A 7,641-nucleotide genomic window follows, 5' to 3' on the forward strand; every position below is an offset into this window, starting at 1 on the left:
CTTTACTTCTGAGGAAAGGTTTGCCTCAGCCTTCTTAAAAGGAATTCAGCCAGGGATGGTCATTTTCATAAAGGTTCCAGTATACTGATAAATAATGTCTGACAGCCAAGGGGCATGAGTGAAAAAGCTCTGAGAGAATTAAAGATCTTCATAAACTTAGAAGATCAATTGAATATGTTGAACATGTTTGTGAAGGAAGGAACTTAACTCAAGGTCAGTAGAAGAAAAATCACATTGTAAGACAAGAAAGATAATAGATCTGCATTGCCAAGTACCAAGTTATAAGTTCTGGAGCAAAATTTTTTAAAACCTTAAGTGAACTGCAGCTCTGAGATATTTTTAAATTTTCAATTAAGTAACTGGTTTTCTTGGCAAAAACTTAATTCCTAGCAATTTCCCCCCTTCTCCCTGTGATACAGTAATATGTAAAGAGTCTTTTAATCTTCAAAGTACTTTCAAATATAAAGTCATCTTCAAGACATCCCTGTGACGTACCATAGGTGAATATCCCAATTTTGCAGATGGGATATAGAGGCAGAAAAATTAAGTGAGTTGCCCAAGGCTGCAAAGCGATTTGTTGTTGGAAGCTGGATTAAAACCCAGGAGTTCCAGCTCCCAGCTGTCTGCTTTTATGATGCCAGTCTCAACTATATTTAGTAATAAAACATGAGTAAATAAATTTTAAAAAACCCTTTCAAATTTTCAAACTTTGACAAATGGTATAAATAGATAATGCCTAGATAAACCCTAGAGACTTAAGCTCTATTCATGACTCTGCCACTGACTCACAGGTTTCTTAAGCGCCATGTGCCTCAGTTTCCCCATCTATAAAATATAGAGAGAACTACCATCTTTGTGAAAAGCTCTGTAAAGGGAGAAGCATGTATCCTGTGGAGAGGGCCCTGGACTTGGATTCTCCTCCCAGTACTGCCACTGAACTGCATGACCTTGGTCAAGATGCTTTGCCTCACCGTGCCTCAGTTTCCCCATTTGTAAAATGGGAATGAGGATTGCTCACTTGTAAAGTGCTTTGAGATTTATACATGGAAAATGCTTTATAATTGACTGCATTGGTTATATGTGGATGGGCTAATGATGTATATCATTACTTGCGATCTACCTAATATAAATGCTGAGTAGTTGTAATATGGTTACCTTTGCAGTCAAATGTACTTGCAAGATTTTCCAAACAAGACAGTCCTCCTTTAAAGGATAAAATTAAGCTTATTTTATTACTAGTGGTTGATGCTTTGTTCCAGGACTGACAATTTTAACTTGAGAGACGAGGTGGGTGAGGTAATTTCTTGTATTGGACCAACCTCAGTTGGTGAGAGAGACAAGCTTTTGAGCTTACCCAGAGCTCATCTTCAGGTTTTAGCTTGAAGCACAGATGGGCGGTGTTGTCTGATCATATTGGTAAGAGAACAGCGTGGGGTTTCCTTGTTCCTTAACTCCCAAACTATCTTGATGTAAAATCAGCTCAAAACTTCAGACAGACACTGCCCCTTTTACTTTTTTAAATAGAAAGCTGGTTAAAGAAAAATCTGAAGAGATAAGTTTCTACAATTGTGGAAATGGGCTGAGGAAACGCTATGAAAAAATTCATCACTGAAGCTTTCAGCAAAAATGATTCTTTAGCCAGGAATGGAATGCCACAGTGAACCGCAAAGTTACTTATCTGGCCCTCAACACACAGTATCTCTGCACTTCACAGACTTTAATGTATTTATCCTCACAACACCCCTGTGAGTGGGGAGTGCTATTAACTGAGACACAGTAAGATAAGTTTCAGAGTAGCAGCCGTGTTAGTCTGTATTTGCAAAAAGAAAAGGAGGACTTGTGGCACCTTAGAGACTAACAAATTTATTAGAGCATAAGCTTTTATTAGAGAAAGCTTATGCTCTAATAAATTTGTTAGTCTCTAAGGTGCCACAAGTACAGCAAGATAAGTGACTTGCCAGAGTCAACAGCTGAGATCAGTCACAGGTATTGTGCCTTTCACTCCATACACAGTAACCAGGCATAATCTGGAGTTAATTTGCTGATAGCCAATGTAGGCATGACTGAGTATTGTACTGAGATGTATATTGTTATTTACTTAGATTTGTTAGGTGCAATGCATGCCTGCAATCGCAAAAGATTCAGTCAAAGATATGGAGTTGCTTGTTATGAGTAAGTCAGACGGTTTGCATGTAATAAGAGATTTGAACTTGAACCAAAGCTTAAACCAAACCAGGAAACTTCATGCTCTGAAAAGCAGACACATAATACATCTGGAACCTACTGATCGGTGGGAGCATGTGACAGTAACCCTGTTTGTGCCAGATCTGCAGAGAAAATGAGTCTGTTACAGCCCCCCTCCCCCAGTTGGGGAATCTTGGCTCTTTAGCTCAAACTGTCGAGACTTTGGCCCTGTGTACACCTAAAAATTAGATTGACCTAGCTATATTGCTCAAGGCTATGAAAAATTTCACATCCTCTGCGACAGTTAAATTGATCTAACCCTGCTGTAGGTGCAGCTAGAGCGACGAAATAATTCTTCTGTTGACCTAGCTATCGTCTCTTGGAGAGGTGGATTACCTACATGGATGGAAAAACTCCTTCCATTGATGTAGGAAGCATCGGCAGTACAGTGGTATAGCTACTGCAGACCTCCAGAGTTGAAATCATACATAGCGTGTAGACATACTTATGCTTTAAGTTCTGCGGGTCTGCCGTTCAATCTCGACTGTACTAGTCAAGATGGCAATCATCACACCTGCTTAATGAGGCTGATTGAATAATGGGTTTTAACTAGAATGATGCAAAAAACTGATTTTTAGTTCTCTGCCCCAACCCCCACAAAAAAAAGGAAAAAAAAATAAAGACGAAACAATCAATCCTTTCCAGGTGACCTGAAATGAAAAGTTTGTGGTTAACTGAAAAAGTAAAAGTTAAAAATATATATACACCTCTACCCCAATATAATGCAACCCGATATAACACGAATTCGGATATAAGGCGGTAAAGCAGCACTCCGGGGGGCGGGGGCGGGGCTGCTCATTCGGGTGGATCAAAGCAAGTTCTATATAACGCAGTAAGATTTTTGGGCTCCCAAGGTCAGCGTTATATCGAGGTAGAGGTGTATATGCGGGACGAAATGTTTTGTTTGACCAAACTGAAATATTTTGATTTGTTTTTGAAGGACTTTTACCTTTTAAAAAATAAAATTAAAGTGAAATTCAAAATAAAAAGTTATTTTGAATCAAAACATTTTGTTTTGAAAACATCAGAACAAAATATTTTGGTGTTTGGGATTTTTTTGTTTTTGTTTTCAACTGAAACAATTAGGTGAATTTTACACATTCACAAAATGTTTCTGTCAACACACATCTGCCTTTTTTGGCAGAAAAAAAGTGGGGTGTGAAAATGTTGGCCCAGCTGAATTCTTAATTTAACCCTGACTTCTTCACTCTTTGCCTCATTGCTGAACAGCTATTCTGTATTAAAGCTCATTCTACAGCCAGCATTCTTTCCTTTTGCTATCACACATTCAAGGTTTAGTTTGCAAGTAAAACTGGATGGGATTTTTCGGTCAAATAGTAAATTTACTGAAAAATGCCGTGTCAGAGTGACCAAAGCAATTCATGAACCCTGTGAATAGTTTTCTGAATAAAAAAAATTAAAAAAAAAAAGTCAAATGGTTTGTTTCAACATTTTCTAAATGAAATTTTTTGGCTTTTCATTTTGAAATGAGGTTTCAAAATTTAACTAGATTTATTTGTTTTTGTTTTTTTAAAAAGGATAAAGCCCGCTCAATAATATAACAAAAAGTAAAAACGACAAAAAGAAAAGGAGTACTTGTGGCACCTTAGAGACTAACAAATTTATTTGAGCGTAAGCTTTGATGAAGTGAGCTGTAGCTCACGAAAGCTTATGCTCAAATAAATTTGTTAGTCTGTAGGGTGCCACAAGTACTCCTTTTCTTTTTGCAAATACAGGCTAACACGGCTACTACTCTGAAACAATGGCAAAGTAATTTTTAAATCAAGCCATTTTATTCGATCTGAAACTTTTTTGTTTGTTTCAGTGAGCGGGGGAAAAAGAACTGTTTGGCGTCTAAACAAACTAGATTCTACCCTCCCACCCCCTGGTTTGGCCACCGAACTGAAAAATCAATCATTCACTCAACTCTACTTGCTAGCTCCTTTTTTGCTTCTTTCAGAAAATCTATTCTATTTTTATGCAGTGTGGATAGCACAAAGAAAATCTGCTTCTCTATTACTATTTGTGTTTTGCCTTGGAGACTATAGTCTGAAGTGACACACGAGTGTAGCTGAAATCAGTGTGCATATAACTATTTGAAAGCAGCATCTCTGTGATGGTAGACAGGCCATAAAGGCTGCTAGGGTATCATTAGTGTTCTGCTCTCTTTATTGGTGGTCTGGGAATATCTCTGATCTTTTCTTCCCAAGTTTTCAATATGAGGGATTTGTTCTAGTACTGTCAGATTGAAGTTGTGGCTAGTAACCTCCTTAATGCTCTTAGCTAACTCTCAGGATATACAGTGATGGTCCTTTACCAGGGTTTTCAAATTTAACACCATCTTGCACAAGGAGATCAAGAAAGATGTTCTTAGGCTTGTGGTCCTAGGAAGATCTCTCAGCAAACTCTTTTTGCTGACAGGTTTCAGAGTAGCAGCCGTGTTAGTCTGTATTCTCAAAAAGAAAAGGAGTACTTGTGGCACCTTAGTTAGTCTCTAAGGTGCCACAAGTACTCCTTTTCTCTTTGCTGAAACTTTCACAGTTGTCTTTCTCCTGCTTCTTTCTGATGTTTCATGGAGACCATTATTGCCATTGATGGGACATGATTAAAATGTTCTTCAAAGCTGAAACTGTGCTATAGGGAAATACTGAAGTTTTAAGAACCAAATTGCTGGAGGTGTCAACGGACACTTCAGTTTTTTTTATAAAGGGCAAATTTGCAGCCACCAATTGTATGCAACGAGACAATCAGAGAGAAGATTGCCTGAAGAGGTCAGATTCAGGCCAGATGATCTAAAGGTTCCCTTCTGGCCTTACATTTTTCAGTTCATAGATTTTATGATTATTATTAAGTTTAACTGTAGCATCTAGGAGACCCGGTCAGAGCCCATGTCCCCATTGTGCTAGGTGCTGTACAAACCAGTTTTGTGATTGTTTTTTGTGCCCATAAGTGCCAGGAGACCATTTTTATGCAAAACAGTATTACAGGCCTGAGCCACTTTGTTTTCAATTTGCTCTTTCCTTGTGAACAGGCTTCAAAGGTTACAGCTATAGTGACACATGCCTGATAAGTGTTCTAGATGGGACCTTCCACCAGGCATGTTTCTCAAGAGGTGGAGCAGAAACGAGACTAGAATATATATATATATATATATATACACACACACACACCATTATCATTATATAGCCTCTCGCCCTCAACTTTTACACACAGAGAAACAGATCCTTTGAAACCAATCCAAAAATGGGAAGAATTTCAACCTGGCTCTCAGTTAGTTAGGGTTAGAGTATTGCCCTGTGTAATGGGTAGGCAAAATTTTTCTGCCAAAACTATTTTCAGTGAAAAATGCAGAATTAGCAACATCGAAACATTTAGTGAGTTTGTGTCAGTTTTGCCAAGTGGTCTCAGTAGAAAACCAAACAAACAGAAATGTTTCATTTTGTTTTGGTTCAAAAGAATTGTCTGCTTCAAAAAGCCCTTGAATTTTATTAACAGAATAAACTAAAAGAAAAGGAGTACTTGTGGCACCTTAGAGACTAACAAATTTATTAGAGCATAAGCTTTCGTGAGCTACAGCTCACTAGCTGTAGCTCACGAAAGCTTATGCTCTAATAAATTTGTTAGTCTCTAAGGTGCCACAAGTCCTCCTTTTCTTTTTGCAAATACAGACTAACACGACTGCTACTCTGAAACCTGAGAATAAACTAAAGTGTTTAAAGATGCATCAAGATTGAAGAAGATTCTATTTTGTAAAATAGAATCTTTTGTTGGAACTAAAACAAGCCTTTCATTCCTTTTTGTGGGGTGGGAAGAGGTTTGCCAGTAAACCCCAAAACATCTATTCTCCCAGTTAGTTAGGGCTGGAACGGTGCCCCATGTAATGCAACATCCCGAAAGCAGTGCAGGAAAAGGATCATGCTCCAGAAAGGCCATGCCCACTTCCCTTCACTTCTTGCTGCAGAGGGAAATAATTGCTTGCTGCTCCAGGCCAGTAACTGAGAATTTCCCCCTGTGCCAACTCAGCTTATCTGGGTGGTATGTGGTAAGGGTGGAGCCAGACCTCTACCTATATATACTAAGTGCAATGAGAACAGAATAGTGTCAGGTGATAAAATGTTAACAGCCTACTATTGCTGCCACTTAATGCAGTTATTCCTTCAGAGAGGAAGGGTGGTCAGTGGTTAGGACAATAGTCCAGGACTTGAGAGACCTGTGTGAAATTCCCTGCTCTACCATGGACTTCCTGTATGACCAAGGGCAAATCATTTAGCTTCTCTGTGCCTCAGTTCCTCATCTGTAAAATGGGGTTAATAGCACTGCCCTGCCTCTGACATGTGAGGATAAATACATTAAAGGTGGTGGGATGCTCAGATATTATAGTAATGAGGCAGAGAGTCCTGTGGCACCGTATAGACGAACATATGTTTTGAAGCATAAGCTTTCGTGGGTGAAAGCTTATGCTCCAATATGTCTGTTCTTCTATAAGGTGCCACAGGACTCTTTGCCACTTTTACACGGCTACCCCTTTGATACTATAGTAATGAGGCCATATAAATACCTTAGCTAGCTAAGACAAATTGTCTGTGTGATACAAGCATGTGTTTTGATTCTGGAAGTCCTAGGTTCAAACCATGGCAACCTTTGGCGAGGGTCAATACATTATGCTAGCGGTGCTGAGCCAATGCAATTACTTAAGAGAGAGCTGGATTGCATTCTGGCTTGGGGGAACATAAGTCCATCTAGCCCAGTATTCTCGTGGCTGGTGTCAGATGCTTCAGAGGGAATGAATAGAACAGGGCAATTAGTGAGTGATCCATCCCCTGTCATCCAGTAGTTTAAGGAGACTCAGAGCATAGGGTTGCACCTATGACCATCTTGGCTAATGGCCAAGCTAGGAATAGAACCCATGTTTCCTTAGTCCCAGTTTACTGCTTTTCCCACTAGCCCGCTTTGCCTCCCACAAAAGATTTTTTTCAAAAAATAAGCAGTGGGACCTATCTTCTGTTAATATAGCTAATTTCTTTTTGAACCCAGTGATACTTTTGGCCTTCACATCATCCCCTGGCAATGAGTTTCACAGGTTGGCTGTGCATTGTGTGAAGTGCTTCCTTATGTTTGTTTTAAACCTGCTGCCTATTAAAATAACCACAAAAAATAGCAGCTACGTTCTAATTGCAGGCTCTTTGTTACTGGCGATGATGCTGGAGATGAAAAGAACACAGGCTGATTTGCACAGCCCAAAAGGAGCATGATGCACTATGAATTAAGGGGGAAAATTATTGTGCAAGTCAGGCAAGTTTGATTTGGATTCCACCAACAGAAAATTGAAAGACAGAAGGACAAGTTTAAGTGCACTTTTAAAAATTGTTTGGATGGGGGATGACTATACACCACTAT

This window comes from Dermochelys coriacea, chromosome 26 (assembly GCF_009764565.3).
Source record: "Dermochelys coriacea isolate rDerCor1 chromosome 26, rDerCor1.pri.v4, whole genome shotgun sequence".
Classification (NCBI taxonomy): Eukaryota; Metazoa; Chordata; order Testudines; family Dermochelyidae; genus Dermochelys; species Dermochelys coriacea.